Below are 22,611 nucleotides of genomic sequence, written 5' to 3'. Positions count from 1 at the left end.
ACCTCACGTTTGGTTTGATAGCACTTTTTATTTGAGTTAGTAGATCATTTTCCTAATTCATTGCTTTTTGCTGTATTTTTAACTATTAATGCTTTTCAGTAAATTTTCCTTTTTGCTTGATTGACTTTATCAGATCATGACTACTATTAATATCCCCGTTCCTTCATTGTTAAATTTTTGTGGATGTTGTTGTTTAGAAAACTGATTTTACTTTGATTTTTAAATCACCTCGATTGAACTACTGAACAATATTATAATCAGAGAATATTTTTTTTTTTTTTTTTTTTTCCTGTTTGAGTACCCGATATTTGGCGCTCAAGCTACAAATCGCTTCGTTATCACAATGGAATTTGGGGGGGGGGACTAGCTTAAAACAATATTTGTAAAGAAATAAAATCATCAGCTAAGGTGTTAAGGTACATAACTATGTTTTATTCCTTTTTGCCATACTTTTCCTTTCATTACTATTGTTTTACGGAATTCTCCCGTTTTATTAATACAATTCACCATTTGTTCCGTGAGTTCAAAGAAAAAAATTTTAAATTGGGCTGTACAGGAAAGGGAAACAACTCGAGTACGCATTGGTTTTTTACAATATTTTTAGTAATATATCTGTGTAATGTTTTACTTTTGGCGGGAGATAAAAACAATCCTGTTCTAGTGACGGCCGAAAATACTGCTCTATAATCTCATGATTGCCAGATACCAACTTTTGTTTAAGACTAAATAACTCTTCATTTATTCTTTTATTATAAATTTAGTGTAGCAGATACGGTATTTTAGCTTATAAGCATTTTACAATCTATTAAAAATTTTTTAAAGTCGCAAAAAGTAGCACAAGGAAATGACGGCACAAGGAGTAGCAAAAATTTCGCAAATAGTATACTCACACATATTTTAGTCACAAACGATTGTCAAAACTAGCAAATTGGCAAAATATCATATGATCGGTAGGTGAAGGGCTCTTCAAAATGTAATGGCAACAGTCATTATAAGTTCAGCAAGTCATCTCGGACATTAAATTTTTATTGAAAAAGTATTTCGTTTTGAAAGCTACTTACTGTTAATGCAGCTTAAGCACATCAATATTTGAAAGTCTCTTCATTAAGGAAATTTGGTAGTTCTTGTGAATATTATTGTGTAAGAAATGGAAGATGCAGTAGAAACGGTCAGATATTGTTTTCTCGAGTGATGCAACTCTTTCAAAAATATATCTTTAGTTTTTATCTTTTAAATTGCGATTTTATTTATTTAGTATATAGTTTCATATTCTTTAGCATTAATTGATATTATAAAAATTTTAATTATTGTTAATTGTAAATTAGCATCATGGTTAAATTTAATAATTGCTTTACTAAAATGTGTACCTTCGATTTTGTCTTTATCGCTATCCTAATATTACTGTAGCCGATCATGCTAATTATCTGCATTCTTTAGAATAATATTTATTAGTTTTTTAAATTACGTAGCAAAATGAATCTTTCTCAAATAAAAATCGTCGTACTGTATTAATGTGGCTAATATGTTTTTTAACCAAAAATCATTCAAAACATGCAGATAAATACTTCCATTTATGTTCATTATTGGGTAGATCTTGGGAAAGATAATTACCGTACTGATCAAAAACAAAGAAGATTTAAACATAGGTCGAAACGCTGGTATTTAAATCTGATACAAAGGAAGAATGAATGGTCAGAAGTTTTCCGTGACGTCATGACATTGCTGTCTAGCCCATGTATTTTGATTTGCCTCTCAAATGTATACTTATTACTCACCTCTAACTCCCATTTTAACAAATTTTTGACAATTTTCTGAACGATCTGAAGAAGTCAAACAAAACATATTGTAATGCTATGTTACTTGAATAAAATCAATATATATAATTCTAATTATAATCTAGACTCGTTATTCGGAGACAAGCAACAAAAGACTTGGTGATGTCCCATCAGCCTTTCCCAGTTTCGAAAATCTTATGACATAAGTCACTCTTAAGTGATCTCTGAGTTTGAATTCCATCTGCTTTTAAACTGACCAAACGATTACACTTCAACTGTTCATAAAAAAGATTTGATTGTTTATATGAATAATTATTTAGTATTTGCTATTCTAAATTTTCATTATATATACTAGACGTTTAGCCTCTATTTGTGTTTTCTAGGTCATGAGGAGGTAGTCCGTTAAAGTCTACAATTTGCTTATTTATTTTCTATTTTATTTTATGTATCAAACATCCCTTACCTAATAATAATACGTACACCATACACATGATATGTAATAATCTTTTAATATACAATATTTTATTGATATGTAATAAACTTTTAAATATACAACATTTAATCAATAATGTATAAATTAATAGATTATTTTTTGCCAACTAGCACTTTGCCATGTATACAGTACAAACATGTTGTCAAATAGTAATTAAATTCTAAAACTATTTTCATTTAAATGGTAGACATATCGATTTCGATAGAATTATAGCGTAACTTAAGTAAAATCATTCCGAATTATTATTAACTGCTGGCCATTAAAACTGCAGCACGAAAAGAAACAAAAAGGTAATACCACTAAGTGTAGGCCCACCAGAAGCCAAGTCTGTAAACTCTGTTAGTTCGGATCCCGGCGAACGGGCTGGCTGCATGGGCGTTTTCATGGTTTTCCCCATGTGTAATGTGTATACGAGTCAGTTTTCCTTAGAAAATCCTCCACAAAGCCATCCCTTCTCTTAGACAGGTAGCTCTTGAGCGCTTTGTCGTGATCAAATAAACCAAACCAAACCACCAATATGCTTACTCTCTAAGTTTATCGTATAAGAAGAAATAGGCAAAACTTTTGGTATGTTAGGCAAACAAAATGACTTAGGATCAGTACCAAATATGGTCACTCTCAGCAGTAATACCGCTACCATACGTAGGCTAGGGTCGAAAAAACTTTGAATGACGTTTTAGGATACTGCAGTCTAGATAACTGTAATTCGTTGCCAGAGTTCATTTGTTGTGCTGATGATAGTCTCTGTCTTGCGAGCATGTGTGAGACCATACGCCAGACTTGTTCAATTAATCTATTTGCGTACATCACTGATTTATTTATGTTGATACTGCAGGGGGGAAATGATGTCACAGAAGTTTGAACCACTTGACAAACGTGTTCTTTGACCTTTGGCGCCGGCTGGACAGCTATTTCGTTCATGCGAAAAAAGGCATTAAGGTTGGAAGGAGTGCCTATGTTAAGTAAACGTCGCTTACATTTCCCCTTCTTCTGTCTGATGGAGCTATTCGTACTTTGGCGAAGCTTTCGTTCTTAGTCTTAGAAGTTCTTTTGCAGATTCTGCAAAAGAACTTCAAGGTCTGCAATCAGATTTGGACATTTGATGTTGCACTTTGCATCTTCGTACTGGAGGCATACTCTACACTCCTAGTCAAAGAAAAAAAAAAAAAAAAAAAAAGAGGAAACACATTTCCCGTGTGAAAAACTATCCTCTCTTTTTCTCTTCTACACTAATTCTAGGTAATGTTACAGCCGTCCATTATCTTCCGTGGTGCTGCTTTGCTAATCGTTTTCGTGTTCTGCGGCGCTGTATCTGTTGTGTATATATATGTATCTTGATGCGTACTGTGTTATAAAAATATGAGCAAACATCGACTGAAACAAATTTGTTGCTTACAATGAATGATGATTATTGTTTGAATCAGTAATTCTTAGCGGTGCATAGCTGTACTGTACAAAACTTCCCAGATGGCATGCTGAGAATAGTACGTCGTCTGGAGTGCTATTTGATTGATTCATAATGGTTTAATGCAGCAATAAAGTAATAGCTCTGTGAGGTGATAACGTGCAAAACCGTTATGTGTCTTGTCAGAGATGGAGCTGCAAAGGATCAGAAACCTGGACCATTTTATGGCCAAACTCTACAAATGATCCGCTAGATTTACGGAGGTGCAGTGTTGCCAGAAATTTTTCAGCTAAAAAAGAAAAAAATACTCAGAAAGTCGCAAAAGACGTCAGAGATCACGTGATTTTTCTGACGTCATAGTTGCGCATGCTCACATGACCTCTTACGTTATCACAAATTTTCTATCTATTGGTTAGTTACGGAGTGTACTCGATTTTTAGTCGTTTTAATTACGTATCTTAGCTTTAACAAAAATTTTAAAACTATATTGCTCATTTTCACAACTCTCATTTAATTTAGGTTGTATTTTTAAGTTAATTTGTGTATATCCATTCTTAAGAGATTCTTCACGTTTAGATTGTTAGCGCTTTTGTACTAAACGTTTTGAGTTGGCAGTTAATTTGTTTAATTCATTTTATTTTATTATTATTATTATTATTATTATTATTATTATTATTATTATTATTATTATTATTGCTTAATTGTGAACATTTAAATTAAAGAATGTTTTTCGGTGAGTGTTTCGTTTTGCCTGGTGGGCTTATTTCAGATTTTGATTACTTAAGAAAGTCTTGTTCTTTCACTGTTAAATTTATTTGTGTTGTTATTTAGAAAAATACCGTTGCTTAAGTCATTTTCATTTCTTAGTTCTTAGCAATATCAGGAGAATAAATTTTATTTATTTTCATTTCTTCTTATGTTCGATTCGTTGTTACCATAGGACTTGAAGGGGAAACTGACTTAAAAACAAAACGCAGGGTGAGAGGAGACGCAGGGAAACAAAACGCAGGGAAACAAAACGCAGGGTGAGGTGAGAGGTCCCAAAGCAGTTGTTTCTCTCTTTCCCACTCCCCCCTTTTCGTTATACCGGCGTCAGGCTGTGCAGCCTTGGAAACGAAAGCCCACATGTAAACACAATTTCCAGATGCCAACTTCTATTTAAGCCTGAATAAACTGTTTTTTTTTTAATGTAAATTATTTTTAATTGATACGTTATCTAAACATGTAAGCATTTTACGATATATTAAAAAAATTTTTGAAGTCGCGAAAAGTAGCATGAGGAAATGATGAAGGTCTCAAAAATTTCGCAGATACTAAAATTGCATTAGCACAAGTTTCTCAAAAGTTGCAAATTTGCGACAAATAGTGCGATCTGGCAACAATGCGGAGGTGCAGCTGTGAGTTATACCACTCTCTTTACATGGTAGCAGTTGCTCGCTGAAAGCAAGGAATCTGGCACATATTTGAATATTTTGAAATAACTACTGAATAATTTACATTTCAAAAACTCTTATAATAAAATGGAAGATAAAACAACTAACATACTTTTAGTAGCTTTGCAAAAAAGTAATTCGGAAACTGTGTTGTGTATAACATTTATTCTCTTGCTTAAAATACAGAATAAAGGTATTCAAATTTCGTCAGAAAGAAAAGTAAAGACATTTCAAAACATGGCAGAAGGAAATAAAAATGATTTGTTTTAAATGTTGTTTTTTAAGAGATATTAGTATATTATCATTTTTTTAATTGTACAGTAATAACGTTATTATATTTGTTAAAAATCGATAAGAAATTTGAAGATCACAGAGTCAAAATTTTTACAGATAATTTGAGCTTAAAATTGCAGAAATGTTATTAAGTCTCCGATCATAGCAACGCATGACAAAAAGATTCATGTTCCAGGAAGGAAGAACTTGTTTTTAATATAATAAAGAGGACGGATTCAAACGGTAACCTGAATGTCTTTCATGAATACGCACTTAAAATACAGATTTAATAAGAAATCGCTAAACTGGAATAATTTTTTGTGCTTTTACAAAACAGATGTTTTATAAATTTTGTAAAAAATTAATTTGGTGCTCCAAATTTTAAACTAGAACAGTTTTCATAAAAGTAACGAAAACTTCATAAAAACCGGCAGCAGTGCGACTGACGAACTGGCTGGTTGCACGGAAGTTTACATGATTATTCCCAAATCTAACCTGAATAACGACCCAGTTTCTCTTAAAACGTTGTTCTACGAAGGTGTCCTGTCCGTAGTCATTTAGTCGTTATGTGCTTTCGTTATTCAGTTAACCAACCAAAAAAATGGCCCTGCCACATTACTCATACTGCCATAAGCTGTCGCTGCTTAGAAGTTTTTTTAATGTTCGGTCGAGTGAAACAAGTGCATAGGAGACCTCAGAAGAATTCCAGGAGTACTTCCAGAAGTTGCACAGGAGCTGTAAGTACTGCTTTGTGGCCTCAAGAATAAATTCAAAAATGAATATGCACAGTACAAACGTGGTGCTATATATATGTCCAGTCGTCGAATTCTAGTATTATAATTTAAATGAATGGAATTCTAAAATAGGTAGTTAGTTACATGCAAATTAATGCACCTGCGTGCCATCAAAATTGCTCTTATCTGCCTTAGTATCATAGGTTACAAAAATTCTGAAGGATCCCCCCCCCCTCATTCCTTTAATTTGTACAAATTGGCTATGAAGCTGTTGCCAAATTTTATGTGAGGCTGGCTACAGGGTATTGCAAGCAGAGTCATTAACTCCTGGCATAGCTGTCACGAAGACTGAAATGTGGAGTTTTAAATTAAGTTCTACCCTTGCGCTGGAATTGTGTGACTGATATTAAATTGTGTGTTACACACATGTGTCGTATGATTTGCAAAGTTACGACTGAAAATTTTTATCGCCGATTTGAGCAATGTTTTGAATAATTTTCATGCAAAATAAACTTCGCATTTTTTTAGCATTTAAATGGCAGTTTTTTTAGGGGGGGAGAGCATTTTTTTTTTAAATTAAAAAACTGACTAAAAGGTACCACATTTTGCAAATTTTAAGAAATTATGAAAGCACGAAATATTTTCTAATTATACGAAACATATTTTGTTGTTCACAAATATTTTTTGTATATTAAATCAAGTAATCAATTAAAATCTATTTTCCCTTCTCTCAAGCCAATTCAACTTTTGTGAAAGCTGTGGAAAATAATAATGTAAATGATGTTAATATTTTATTTTTTTAAACCCGAATAATAGCTGGAAGTATTCAATTTTAATTTTAGATATTCCGTAGCAGTAAAGAGAAATACCACAAGCATAATCGCTTCAAACGAGCTGAACGTCATCGGGTTTTTGTGACTACCAGGATATTGGATTTCAATCAGGAACTGCTTCATTACTAGAAAAGTTTCTAATTACAGAGCCTATCATCTAGAGTGTCTCCAGGAAATTCCAGGTATTAACATTAAGCCACTTTTAGACACATTAATTCTTTATGTTAAATAATGTCATTTAATTCTGAATGATCGTCATAATTAATGCATGTAGTAAAGATGAGAGTAGTTGCATGAGGTTGCCAACCCTAATCCTGACTTTTATTTTGATCCAACCACTGTAATGTAAATGGCTTGAATTGATGACAAAGCATGTTTCTGCATTATGGGAAACAATTATGTATTAAAAAGGGAGTATCTCATTTGATAAATTCGCGTTTAATGTGTAATTTAGACATTTAAAATTATCATTCTTTTATTGTTTCACCAAGTGTCTAAATCTACGTATTATTATAATGGTTTTGTCTTCAGCTCTTGAATTAATCACCTAACCCTTCGCATCTTTCAAAGCAATTTAAATTTAAGATTACACGGAAAGAAAAAACGAAAATTTTATGTTACAGTTTTTCTCTGGTCTTGATTGCTAGTAAGCAGATATTTTTCGTCGCTAGTAAGCAGATATTTTTCGTCGCTAGTAAGCATCAGAAAATTATCTCGTTCATTCTGACATGTTTTTGCCATGCTATAAATATCATACTTGAAACCATGCTTACGCGAGTCTTGGTATGTTGCTTATCAACAGAATTATTGCTATAGTTTTTGTGGTCTGCCGTTGGGAAGAATACTCTATAATATCCCACTATTCTTATATTGTTCTTTTAAAAAAGAACACTTGGAAGGAATATAGTTAAAACTTTTTTTTCAGGTTGTGTAAAGAAAAGAGTTTAGAACAAATGATTAGCATTTCAACCTCAATGATCCATAAATTACGAAGCTATGCAAATGAGAGGTGAAAACTCTTTCGTGTAAATTAGCCTCGATTCTTCTATGAATGTGTCGGCCTGTTAGACCTGCTCTTTGTTCAGCAGCGAGTAAGCATGCCTCTGCATCGTGCAAAACAGCCATATAATCCAGTCTGAGGCTTTAGCATAATGGCTTGAGAAGCCAATCGAATGAAGCGGAAAAAGTTTGCAAATACTTGTTCGAAGATTGGCATAGGACATACAAGAAAATCCCTAGGCTCCATACGCAGCGAACTTCATGAAAGGATGGTCATTTCATCAGGTTTTCTTTAGCTTACCGGTTTGCACCATAGCAGTATTGACACAACAATGGCGAGCGGTAATACATCTATATTATTTGCCACAGTGCACCGGTTCGATCGCAAAAAACCGTTTATTACGTTCTGAGTCAGCCTCTTTTCAGGTTACATGTGAAATTTAGCAACGAACTGCCAGACTGCTGGGGTTCATCGAATGTTCTACATGGTAGACTGAATAACAAATATAGCTTTCTCTGAAGAATCACTGTTTTCTGTAGGCGAAAATGATGGTCGCTCATATGCCGTTAGCAGACAAGGTGAGAAACGCCGAGAAGACTCCATTCTTATCCATTATACTGCGTCAACAAGTATAATATAATTCTTGTATATGAAGAATATACATACAGATAATTCTTGTATTGGTGCAGTTGGATTTAACAGCAGATCATCTTTCATAAGACTGAAAGTCTTCCGAGGGTAATTTTCTAGCAGGACAATGCCACTGTTCATACTCCGACAATAACAATTTAATAATGCCACATTTCTTCTTCGGCCTCGTAGATCAGTGACCTTAAACTCAAATTGCTCGTGGGCTGAATGCACGATCTGGAAACAGCTGACGGACCAGATTTTTTTTGAACAAAATGAAAAATTTTTATTAACAATAAAAATATTTTAAATAAATTTGTAATTTCCCTTACTGAGTACTTATCAAAACATATATAAACAATAATTAAGGTATTGCAAAGGAAAAGAATTCAAATTTGTATTTATTTTCTATTTGAAAACCTAAAATTTGCTACCTGTAAGGCATTTTTGTTGGTTTTACTTTGTAATTTAGATATATTGATAGCTAAATATTAATTTCTTCGATTGTCATTTCGTTCAAATAATTCTAAGATATTTAATTGATTTTTGAATAACTTACTTCAGTTTAAACTAAAAATAAAGAAATTATAAAAACTTTCTGAGTTTTCAGACAAAACTTTAGAATAAATAATAAAAACCTAATCTCTTATTTATTAAAATTTTCTTCGTGTTGAATTTAAATTTGCTTTATGTTGAAAGTTTTGACGCATGTGAAACTTGGCTCCCTACCAAAGGAGTATACTTGCTGTAAGTTAAACGTAAATGATAATAGGTGCTTTCCTTGAGATTAACAAAACAGATGAACAGGATATGTCAACCTATGATGTATGAGAAAAAACATAACTTGAAGAAGACGGACGACGGATAACAAGTGATTAACACTTGACTAGTATGTCGGCAGGGACTTAGCTGCAACAATTACGTACGATACTCCATATAAATGCTGTCAGAGACACTCTACTAGGTTCCTGGTCGAATTCCAGTCTTCGACAGCTACTTTTCAAGTCAGGATTCCGTGCATCAAATCGCTGCACCATGCTGGAGAGAATAACGACTACTTTACCCGTCGATAACCAGGTACGACCTCCCCCTCCTGTAAGCACGTCGAGAGGACACACAGTCTTTACACCTATTTCTTGGCTTCTAACGCCCGATTATATAGCGTTGACCTTTACGCATCTTCATCACTGCGCAGCCGCAAGGGACAATGCAAATTTCCAAACACTTTCCATCGCAGAGGTGAAAAGAGAATAAAATAAATAAATAAAGCATTCGTTAGTGAAAGTTCAAGTTGTATTAGATTCATATATTTTCTGTGTTAGTCCCTGTCAAAATTCTTCGTTAAAATATAGGAGGGCATATCTGCTTTAGACACATACTTAGTGTCAGTTTCCTTTTTGTCACATAATTCCAAGATATCTATGACTTCAAATTTCGACTCGTTAAAAACCAATAAGGGCATACTAACTGTTGAAAAGTAAACAGGCGGATAAAAATGTTGAAAAATTCACGCCGTTTCTACGGAACGCCAAATCCCAAGCAACGACTGAGGTCGACGGGTTTCAACATGAGCACAAGATCCCTCATAGTATTAGAGAAATCATAGTTTTTCGGAACCTTGTTCGTAAAGAATTCGCCGTCACCTGGGACCCGAAACTTAAAACAGAGATTAATAGATTGAATTTCAGGATTAAACAACAAATTCAGGTCCATAGAGCTAACATATGGCAGGATAAAATAGAATACATGGTGCCATCTGGCAATTTACAAAAACAGCAAAGTATCATGGCTACTACAAAAACCTGCGGAAAAGTGACACCGGGCCTATTTATACTGATAGTGATAAAGCAGAACGTTTTTCTGATCACCTCTCCAAACAATTTGTCCCAAACTCTTTTCTTACTGACCAAGCTTCGGACATGCAAATTTATGACTTCGTCGAAAAATGGATGAATTCTCCTACTGTTTTGAACAGTATCAACGTCACTTCCCCGTAAGAAGTAAATACCATTATTAAATCACTGAAGCTGAAAAAAAGTCCCAGGAAAGGACGAAATTTCTAATCATATCCCGAAGAATATGCCTTTCAAAATCTTTTGTAAACTAACTGGCATTTATAACGCTTGTCTCTATAACAATTACTTCCCGCTGACTTAGAAACAAGCCAACATACTAATGCTTCCCAAACTTGGGAAACCTCAGGACAACCCGGCCAATTACAGGCCAGTTAGCCTGCTGTCGTCCCTTAGTAAGATCGTGGAAAGACTCATCTATCACAGAATGCGGAAACATTTGGAGTTCTTAGCCAATCACCAGAACGGTTTCCGTAAGGGTCTATCTACCACAACTTAGCTGATTCGACTAACGGAATCAATACTAATACACCGGAGCTGCGCTACATAACAAGATGTGCGTTGCAATCCTGATGCTAGACGTGGCCAAGGCATTCGACCGCGTCTGGCATCCTGGACTCGCCTGCAAATTGATTCTCCATGATTTCCCCCGGGACGTTATTCTTATGATAAGATCTTTTCTTGCGAATCGGACCTTTATTGTCAAATACGGAAGTGCAGTTTCCAGTGAAAAGCATATTTCTGCAGGAATTCTACAGGGATCAAATTAAGGACCGCTTTTTTACATAATTTACACGAACTATTTCCCGAACTTCAAGGAAGATGTGAATACTCCTCTCGCCTGCTACGCCGATGACACGGTTCTAGCCGTCAAATCTATGAATCCAAATCATGCACTTACCAAAATACAGAAGAAAATCTGTGATATTAAGAAATGATGTAGCAGGTGGAAGACTTGCATCCAACCAGAGAAATCAAGGAAGCACAGAAAAAGAGAAATAATTAACTCTGAAGTCAAATTATTTGGTACTAAAGTCCCTAGGGTTGACAAAGCAATTTATTTAGGGGTCACCCTATTTATTTTAATTTCACATGGGCCGATCACATGCACAGAGTCAGTGGCAAAGCTTCATAATTATAAAATTTCACATGGGCCGATCACATGCACAGAGTCAGTGGCAAAGCTTTCGGATTAGCATTTCGGCTATTTCCTCTGTTGAAAATCGAACATCTGTCACAGCCTTAAAAAGAGACTTTATATCTCTCTGTCATCCGACCGATAGTCACGTATGCGTCCCCAGCTTGGAGAACAGCTAGTGGTAGTGAAGTTAAGAAACTTCAAGTACTTCAAAACAAGGTGTTACGCATCATCACCGATGTATTGTACTACGTAAGAAATAATATTCTCCACTTTGACTTAAATATGGAAACCATTCCGAACTTCATATCCAGAATGAACATAAAAATTTCTTCAATAAATCCATCTGCAATAATCCTGCCAATTTTACAGATATCCTAGTATACGAAATCCTAGCAGAAGATAAGAGATACTGCCCTTTTGCCTCCCATCTTCTAAAATAAGATCACGGACCAATCAGGAGTACCTCCCTCTTTGAACACACCAGCCTAGCAGCTAACTTCCAGAAGCCAGGTGCTTCACTTTTTTCCCTCCTTGCACATGTACAGGAGAAACTCACTTTACGGATTCACAATCGTCAGGCCCAACTTTGGATACATCAAAGGAACTGGCAAGAGAAGGCCAACACATCGCCTGCTGAAAGCCAGTATAATCCCAAAGTTCACATAACTCTCTAATTTAATGAAAACGAGTATCAGTATGTTTTGTTCGGGACTGATGAACTCGATTTTTAACTAAATGCTGTACACATTGATTACAATTATGAAACACAGTTGGTTCTGCTATCTTCTCCAAAAAAGGCTAGCTCTCTCAACAGCAAAGGCAAGTGCATCGCATCATTTGGAAATTCGGTTAACGCTATGTATTCGGCTTCAATGCTTGATAGCGCTACAGTTCTTTGCTTGCGTGATTCCCAGAAAATCGTGCTTCCTGCTAATATGAAACCATAGCCATTAACTGATTACATAGACGATATGCTTTTACTTACTCAGAATATCCAATTAGAATGTATTCTTCACTTTTCGGGAGAATTTTTTTTTTTTTTTTTAATCTGCTTTTAGTAGAACATCGGTTGCAGATGGTAACCAACCTTGTTAGTTTGCATTTTGTACCCTCCTCGGGTAACCACACAGTTAAGTTTCAGTATTATATTTTTTAATCCTTAGACCCTGCACCAACTTTTTAGAATGCAATATTTTCTAAGTCGGCTTAGATTTAAGTGACCACCCCTTTCAGGCCGTAGTTTCAGTTTACTGTTTGGAGCATTTACATTATCTTTTGCAATATCTGAAATTTCGGTTACGTCCTGTTCATTTACAATATACAGACCATTTTGCTTCGTTGCTTGTAAGACTACGCGTTTGTTTTTGTCTTCAACCCACGCACGGTGTTTTCTAAAGTAGACAGTACATTTACGTTGCCGTTATTAAATTAATTGAAGTTAAGTTCATTTTTAAGTTGAGAACGTACACTACATCATTAAGTATTATGTGTTGTGAAGTTGAATTAACACTTGGATAAATATCAGCTTCCCCTTTTCCTTTGACTTCTAGAAATTCATTATTTGCCAACTGAACTTTACTTTGTATTTCACTTGTGTCTGCAGTTGCTTTCGAATCAAGGTACCAGTTATGTGTTCCCAATTCTCGCATTGTATTCACAATGCTAAGAGAAAGACTTTGTTTAGAGATTTCTTGATTAGGTTTGTCGCTTTTATTTTTTTCTATATTCTGACGCTTTGTGTGCTTTTCACTTGCAGGTATAGCACCTAAAGTTTTTCACATTCTTACACTTGATTCCTATTCTTGTATTTCCATGTCCAAGAATATTCTAGTCATTCCCTATTGTAAATCATTCCTGTTTTTCATGTCAGGATTCCATGCATCAGATTGCCGCATCGTGTTGGAGAGAATCACGGCTGGTCACGTCGATTATTAAGTACAACCTCCCCCTCCTCGGATAAGCCCATCGAGAGGATACATAGTCTTCCCACCCATTTCTTGGTTTCTATCATGGAGGTAGAAAGTTCATTCTTACCTGCATGGTTTCTATCACGGAACTATTAAGCGTTGAACCATATATATTATATATATATATCTAATTACAAACTTCTTTGTTTCTTACTAAAGCTTAGCACTTGATAGCGTTTCGATTTTGGTGAAGTTAGTGGTCGTGCAGAGAAGTTTACTAGAAAGTATCTTCATCACAGATTCTAAATCCTGATCATTTAGTCTGGTTTTTATTAATTTTCAACTGTGAAAAAAAAATCTCTTCACATATGCATGTATTCTGAAATAAAGCGAATATTCTTAAAGCAGAATTTCGTAACTGACTTTAATTTTTGACAGGTATGAATAAATGTTTGTAAAATCTGTATTTTTAAGTTTTTCAATAAGATTTCTGTTACAGTGTAAATTAATAAGCTTCATTTATAGAGTTTTCTCTCGCGTCATTCACGTTCGTTTTTAATGGTAATGAAAACTATGTAAACTCAGATTTCAAATAACTAAAATCTTGAAATCTTTGCAACACCGTGTTTGCGACAAATACACAACTGAAATGTATTCATGGGCCGCATAAATTGTCTCGGGTGGCATGCGGCAGGACCGTGAGTTTGAGGCCACTGCCGTAGATCACTTGATTAATCCCCCATGGAAAAAGGTTGACACGCCATTAAAACTTCGTTAATTTGATGCCACGGAGTTTAGAAGAAACGAGAAGTGTGTTTATATAATGCTAGTTGTATCGATGTTTGCAGTACGTTCATTTTAGAATGCTAAAAGTTCATTTTGTATTGCTTATTTTACGTATCCTGAAAAAACGATAGTTATTCTAAATTCTCTATTTTTTAAGAACTATATTTTGTATTTATTAAATCTGAATTTACTTCTTGTTAAATTTTGCATTTAATTTCATACAGTGAGTCAGTTAACCTGGTAATGCAGGAAATTTCCCTTTGCGCTGTCGTGTGCACTACTTTCCTGCATTCAACCGCAGAGTGGGGATTAGACGTATTTCTGAATTTTTTCACTCTTTTAAAAAAAGCATTTTTCCTACATCAAAACTGATTTAGCTGTATATGTCCAATAGCGTAATAGGAGAATTAATATTTATGTTGAGCAGTTTTAATTATGTTGAGTATTTATGTTGAGCCGTATCTTTGAGCCGTTTTAATTGCATTAATTATTATGCATGGAATCCTTTCTCAAAAACATTCTTAAGTTTTTGCAAGAAATGCATTGTGTAGCAAAAATTGTTTTACTGTTAAAATTTATTAATTTATCTTTTACTCGTTTTCTTTTCTTTTTTAAGATAGGTGGCAATGTTTCTTTTATAACCTGCAAGGCTAGAAGCTTATTAGCCTTTCATGACTAAGGCTAGCAGTTACTTAGTGTCACGTACCTAATATATTCACTGTATTCTCCATTTTCAAGTGAAATTCGCTCTGAAGTTCTTTGCACCGTAATTTCAAAGGATGCCTCCCAAAATATTCTTTCGCCGAAGCTTTGTCGTTCAACTTTCAAGGTTATACCGGATTTTCATTATCGCGAAGCCCATCATAGGAGAATGTTGCTCTAAATTGGCAAGCGTTCTCAGACATTAACCTAGAACTTAAACGCAACTGGTGGCGCGGAATCCGAATCATTGCGCATCTTGTAACGCTCCCTTTTTTTTTCTATAAAAGTCTTCAGATTTTGTACAACTATTCATTGGCGTTTCTGTTTCCTTTAAGGTATCCCTTTGCTCTTGGCTTAAAATTTTCGCTCAGATTGAAGGTAAACTATTTTCTAATTTTCACGTATAATAGCATCAACCTAAGTAATCTTAATTTGTTTTTTGTTTTTTATATTTTTATAGTTTCCTTGAATCACATGTTTAAGCTTATGATCACAGTATATTTTATTATTAAGAAAAGATCTCAAAAATATTCTCTGAAGAGATTTCTCTTACTTTTAAATATAATTGTTGACGCAATAATAATGGTTTAAATAATGAAGTAGAGATGGTTCTTCTTGAGAGATAAATTGTAGCTCATTTTAATTTGTGTGATACTGAATATATAGTTGAAATTCACTGCAATGTTAATCTTCAGATTTTTCATCTAGTTATATGGGATTTCTGTGGTGGTTTAAGTTTACTGCACATTCGTGTGTTTGTTATCATTTCAGTTTGTATGCTATGCTGTTAAGACAGTTATTTACGGGAGATTTCTTCATCCTAACACGGGTTCGAATCCTGGCGAACGTACTGGCTGTATGGGTGTTTTAGTGGTTTTCCTATGCGTAACGTATATAAGACCCATTTACCCTTAGAAAGCCCTCCATAAAGGCATCCCTTCCCTTAGGCAGGTGGCCTTCGAGTGCTTTACCATGATCAAGTAAACCAAGCCAAATCTTGATCTTAACCTCTAGTTTTTCTTCCCTGGTGAATTGATTGGTTTGTTTTGGTTTAGCTGATTATGGCAAAGCACACTAGGGCTGTCTGCCTAAAGATAGGGATACCTTCGTAGAGGACTTTCCAAGGGTTTGGTTTATTTAATTATGGCAAAGCACACTAGGGCTATCTGCCTAAGAGGAGGGATGCCTTCGTGGAGGACTTTCTAAGGGAAACTGGCTCGTATACACATTACACATGGGGTTGCAAAATATGAAATCGATAATAAAAAGATTTCAAATTCCAAATTTGTGCTTCCAGATGACCATATTCGGTAGAAGATTACGTTATTCAAAATTTGATGGCTCTAGGTACCATTGTTTTATCACAGTGCGAGAAACATACATACATATATGAAGATTCTTTAATATTTAATTTCTTTAAATATAACACAGGACGATAGTATTTGGTGGCAACAATTTAAAAAGTGAGCCGGCATTTATAGTGAACCAACACAAAATGCCAAAACGAAATTAATAGTCCTTCAGGGCAAATTGCCCCTTTGGATTTACGGCTTGTGCTTCACTGAAAGTAGGACTGATTCTCCTTGAATGAAGGCACCCGGAGCCTTTCCTTCACTGCACACTGGCTGGGATTCGGAAGCCTTCTGAGGCGAGCGAGGTTGGTTTAAATCGTGTCTACGAGAGCTTGACTTCTTCTCCTATTCATCATTTTTGGTTCGACTCCATATATAGCCGTAAAACAGCGGCTTTTGTTGCTAGAGGCGAATGCTTGGGGTATTAATTTCTGCATATTCTCTACCTCAGAGTTATCGGATCACTTTATCTTATTTCGTAATCTTTTTATCTTATTTCTTTAAATATTATTTGCAAAATAAATATACTACTAACTGCTTTCTTTCATGGTATAGGAAATTTAATTATCAGGAGTGTAATAGTAACACCGAAATTTGAGTTCTTTTATTGTACAAAACAGTGTAATTTATCTCAGAATACTAGCTGTTAAAATTCTTTCAAAGAGCATGTTTTCTAAGAGCTTCAAAATTACTTGATGAACTTCTTACATAAATGAACTATAATCGCTGATTTTTGAATTCATTTAGTTGTCACCCCAAAAATTTGTTCATGCGTTTGTACATAAAGAGATTTCGAAATAGCAGTTGTTAAGCCAAGCCGTACTTGCTTGTTATTGTGTAATTAAGAAACCGGCAGCTTCAGGGAGTAGCGTGTATTTGCATAGCAAGTGCGTGATTCTGTTGTTTGTGTTCATTTCACGTTGTTTATAACCTTTCAGCAAATACTGCTGTTGTGCCTGTGAACTAAATTTTTCTTACGTATTCTTGGCAAAGTGTCGCGGCGAAAGTTTTTTTTGGTTGCCATTATACTTTTCGCAATTTGCAATATACAGGGTGATTATAATTAAAGTTTAAGTTTCAAAACGCTATAAAAAAAGAACCACTGATGAAAATGATGTGAAATTTGAAAGGAATGTTATTGAAGAAGGCGGAACGAGTATGGCAGAAGAAAAAATTTAGTTTCAAAAGTTAGCAACAGATGGCGCTGTAAGCGGCAGAATCACGACGAGAAACGAGAAATGTTTCGTAAAACAACGGCTAAGGTGGAAGTTACACATTAAAACGCATTGACAAATTAGAATTGTTGAATAATTTTATTTGCATGACTGTACATATCACATCGGAAGGGACAAATCGGTGGGTTTCAAGAGTTTTGCGGCGGCATACCGCATAAGAACCATTCATCAAAGAAGTTCGGAACTGTCGCAAAACATGTTCAATATGGTGTCCACCGTTGTGTGCAACAAGTTGAAAGCGACAAACAGCATGTTCCACAACGGATCGCAGTGTCTCCGGGGTGATGTTCAGAATGTTTTGCGAAATGCGTGCCTTTAATTCCGCTAAATTTGCAATTGGAGCATGGAACACAACATCCTTCAGATATCCCCACAGCCAGAAATCACACGGAGTAAGATCAGGCGATCGGGACGGCCAGGCTGTAGGGAAATGACGGCTGATAATTCGAGCATTTCCGAAATGGCGCCTCAGCAGCTGCTTCACGGGATATGCAATGTGCGGAGGAGCGCCATCTTGCATAAAAATGATTTCATTCACACATCCACGCTGTTGCAGAGCTGGAATCACGTGGTTGCGCAAAAGAGACGCATACCTCTGACCAGTGACGATTGCGGTAACAGGACCGGAAGCACCCGCCTGCTCGAAAAAATATGGTTGTAGGATGACTAATGCCGTAAAGCCACACCATACCGTGACCTTTTCAGGATGAAGTGGTACGGGGTGCGTTGCCAGTGGATTTTCTGTTGCCCATATTCGACAATTCTGGGTATTCACGTATCCTGTCATATGGAAATGGGCATATGGTCATATGGAAAGTGGATAATGAATGGCCGTGGAAAATTTCCAACGTCTCCCTAGCTGTCAGGTCAGAAGGAAGCAACTCCTGCACATGGCCAATTTTGTACGGATAGCATTGCAGGATGTTTCGTACCTGTCGTTTCGAATTTTTGCATCATTTTCTTTAGACCTACGACACTCATTGGACCAACGCCTTCTTTTATACCCTTCAGTGTCCTGAATTTTTGCAGAGCTACTCTTGCACAATCATCATTCTTGTAATACAGCTTTACCAGCAGAGCGCGGTCCTGCAGTGAAACACCCATGGCGAATGCCTGAGTCGCGAAATGAGGAACAGCCTGGTACCTGGCAGCTTTATAACTAACATTTTAATTTACGTCTTCTTCCGCTTGCAGCGCCATCTGTTGCTAACTTTTGAAACTAAATTTTTTCTTCTGCCATACGCTTTCCGCCTTCTTCAATAACATTCCTTTCAAATTTGACGTCATTTTCATAAGTGGTTCTTTTTTTATAGCGTTTTGAAACTTAAACTTTAATTATAATCGCCCTGTATATATCAGAAGTTGAAATGTTGCCAGATTTCTGAATTAGCTGAACTGCTTCATTGGAAATGTATGGTAAGGTGATAGCATTTGGTTGCTTTTAAACTTGGAAAATGTAAAGGAAGTAACACACATTGCACCATGGTGTGGGATACTTGTAATTAACGAAATGTAGAAGACAGGTATTTAAGAATGTTCATATTTCTACGTATGAGACACCCTTTACACGATTCTAGAGTGGAAAAGGAATTCTGCTCAGTTTTCGACATTTTAAATTACTAAAGAAAAATTTATAGCGAGGATTATGCTTTGGGCTTTGAGGAAGCATAAATAAAATAGTTGTTAAAGAAATAAATGTGCAAGTAAAGTAGCATATAGTAGTTGAACACAAGCGACTGTCACGCTTACGCATTCCTACATATCAAGTGTCTTGAGAGTTTGAAAACTTCTTGATTTATACTAACAGTTTGATACTGAGGTTATGTGCCGATTCATTGATGCACTAGATAAAATTTAAGAAATTTCACAATTTTTTTTTTTTTTTTTTTTTTTTTTTTTTTTTTATAATTCATAAAACTGACTTGTGTTAATGTAATGCACAGTTGAAATTTACTTAGTTTTTTAACTTTGGAATAAAAAGAGCTTGAAAAAGGGAAGGGTTATGCTGCATAACTATATTTATAAGGAGTAACTGTATTTATAAGGAGGTACTTTTCTCAAAACGCCACCAGCTTGGTTGATCGTTTTTCAATTCAGTGCATCTCCGAGTTTGCTCGCCGTTAAATATTTGAGTACAGAAACCCTATGGTATAAAAACGCGCTTACGTGTTAAACGCAGGAAGGGATTGGGATTATTCAATCATGGCAAAGCACACAAGGGCTATCTGCCTAAAGGGATGGATGCCTTCGTGGAGGACTTTCTAAAGGAAACTGTCTCGTATACACGTTACACATGGGGAAAACCACGAAAACGCCCATGTAGGAACGCAGGAAGGAATAATTAATGCTTTACAATAAAAACACTTGTAATGAAAGATTGCATGGAAACTCTCGTTGGAACATTTTATTTTAAAACTATAACCCAGACTATTAAAGAAATCAGAAATATTTTAAAGTTTATTAGTATGAAGCTTTCTTATGCAATGCAGATTCTATGCCTTATTTTTAAAAACGAATGGCTTTCCAAAATTTCTAAAAGCCAAATGTTATCAAATCCATCAATTTTCAGCATAGTAATGCTAGCTACAAAATAGACATGCTAAAACCTCCATTTGACAATATCAAAATAACATCTAACAGAAACAATTCCGAATTTACTCCTATCTTAAAACCTAATTTTTTTTTCCGAACCATTTAAATCAATAAACATTTTATCGAATCCATTTGCACAATGAGGAAGCTCGAAAACATCTTCGGAAGTACTAAATTATCCTACTTAACATTTCTTATTAATAACAACTTGCTGTAATTCTGGCTGTGTCTCATTTTGACTGCATTCCTGACGCTACGCCAGCTGAGAAGTAAGAATTGCCTTCTTCCACATTCACCGAAACCCAAGAGGTCAGTATTGGGGAGGGGGAGGGGGTGCTAAACGCTCCGCTTTTCATTACTCTCCGCGGGGTATTTTATTTTTTAATAATAATAAATGTTATATCTATAAATTTATTTTTAGAAATGTATTGCCACAGACATTTAAAAAGAAAGCATACTTTAATATAGTATCACATTAGAAATATTAATAACATAGTAATCATTTATCAAATATTTAAGTACGAAAATGATTACTTATACAATAAAATTTTTTTCCGTAAAATAAAAAAAATCGTATGCAAAGAAAGACTGCAGAAACAAAATCGAGTATAAATAACAGCAAAAACTAATTTTCAAACAGCAGATTTATGCCTCGTACTTCATTAGCATTTTAAGTAGAATGAATTTCACCAGCACCCTGCGCGTTTGCTTCGCCGTATGCTGGCTTCGATTCGAAATTCGACTAAAGCGCGTTTGCTTCACCGCGTACTGGCTTCGATTCGAAATTCGCCAGATGCGAGCGAAGCTGGATTACATTATGTCCACGAGAGCTTGCCTTCTCACATTCATACGCTTTGGTAAGAACTGCATGATTTGATTGGGCATGTGACAAATGACACCATCTTGCTGGAACTAACATTCATGTTCATTAACTTCAAGAATCTTTGTAAGGTGAGTAACAGTGCCTTGGTGCATTGCTGTAATTCGTTGTAATTTTCATATATTGTTTAACAGTGACAGCAATAACAGAGTACTGTTCAAAAGTTGAAGTTTCTGTTGGGGAAACGACATGTCTGCCTAGCAGAGACACAAAGTTCTGATAAAAACATTGTATGCTGTTAGGCTGCAGCTGGAGTTTTTGCTTATTGTTAGTACTTCTACAGTGTCATCTAGCGATAGATGATGCAGTTATTACAACCTCAGTTTAACTTATAACAGCACATTCACTTTATGTGCTCAACTTTTCCATATTTGTATCTATATGATATAGAGAAATATGAAAAATTAAGGCAAAATGATTTATTGTGAACAAAGTTAAGCAAAAATTTTCGTAAAATAAGTAATTAAAAAGCAGTGTTATTAAAAAAGATTTAAAATTTAGGAGGCAATTATTTTTTAAATCTAAGAGATTTTCAAGAAAGGGATATTTTCAATACGTTCAATTTTTTGTGTCCACGTGGCATATGCTGACAGGCTGCTGCTTCTTATTTTGTTTTCTCTTGTATTTTGCCGACATCAAATGGAATACAGTTACCTTCAAATCGGTTTTTTTTCCCCCTTGACCTTTGTTGTGTACTGCATTTGAATTACTTTGGTTATTTCTATCAATTTCTACATAATTGTTGTAAGAAGAAAATTAATGATTATTTTCCTTACCTAAGTAAATCTAAGATTTTCATAGTTGCACGTCCCGCTTCTATACAGAACGTAATTAAATCTTATATGCTTATAATATTGTTACGTCTAGAAAACATTTCTTTTAATCACTATTTTCTTTCAACACAACACGGTTTTTCAGTAATGTTGACATACTGCAATAAGATTTAGCAAAAGGTGGAAAAACAAATTATGGTTATCGCATTTGGCAATAAAAACTACTTGTTGACGTTAACCTAAAAATTTATGCGAAAGATATAGGTATCCAAAAGCTGAAATTTAGAAAGTACTAGGATTTTCCCTCATAAACTGGAAACGATTCATGCTGTACATGCAAGAGTTTTAAAAAGATGCCACGAGCAAGTTCCGTTGCATCGTAGGCTCATTTGTTAGCTCTTGAGAATGTTGCAACAATTAAGTCAGGCCAGACATTTTGTGTATACTGTTTTTTTTTTTTTTTTTTTCTCCCCCAAATGCTGAAAGACGAGTATTGCTCAATAGGGTCGTGTATGTCATCCGGTAAGACTAATGTTCACAGCTAGTGGGGAATTTTTCTAAAAAGTGAATTTCATGCTTTCTTCGGGAAATAGTTCGACTTGAGTCTGGTAGACTGACGCAGTAACGACGAGTTTTTGGTGGAAAGCTAAGGCGTAGGCAAAATCACATGAAGAAAATGTACTGAAGAAATTTTATTTAGGCAAGGTCATGCAGGTAAAACAAAATCAGCAAAAATTTTCCCTTAATTTATTAAATGTAGTAATAATATATGTACATATTAATAAGAAGATAAATTCAAATTTATTATTTATAA

General features: G+C 35.1%; 1 protein-coding gene across 4 annotated transcripts in view; it reads left to right on the top strand.

Moving 5' to 3' along the window:
- Positions 1–22,611, top strand: part of cnc (NFE2 like bZIP transcription factor cap-n-collar) — a 197,740-nt gene that overhangs the window by 30,084 nt on the left and 145,045 nt on the right. For 3 of the 4 annotated variants that reach the window (XM_035361787.2, XM_035361783.2, XM_085807201.1), the window contains one exon: positions 6,956–7,128. The gene's annotated coding sequence lies outside the window, so the exon portion shown is untranslated. Of the gene's footprint in view, positions 1–6,955; positions 7,129–15,209; positions 15,344–22,611 lie in introns of those variants that run through there. The other variant, XM_035361786.2, reaches the window with a different exon arrangement.

The sequence above is a fragment of the Stegodyphus dumicola genome, chromosome X1 (genome assembly GCF_044657685.1).
Source record: "Stegodyphus dumicola isolate Sdum_Otavi_A_Nest chromosome X1, ASM4465768v1".
Taxonomy (NCBI): domain Eukaryota; kingdom Metazoa; phylum Arthropoda; class Arachnida; order Araneae; family Eresidae; genus Stegodyphus; species Stegodyphus dumicola.
This window is presented reverse-complemented; position numbering and strand designations above follow the sequence as displayed.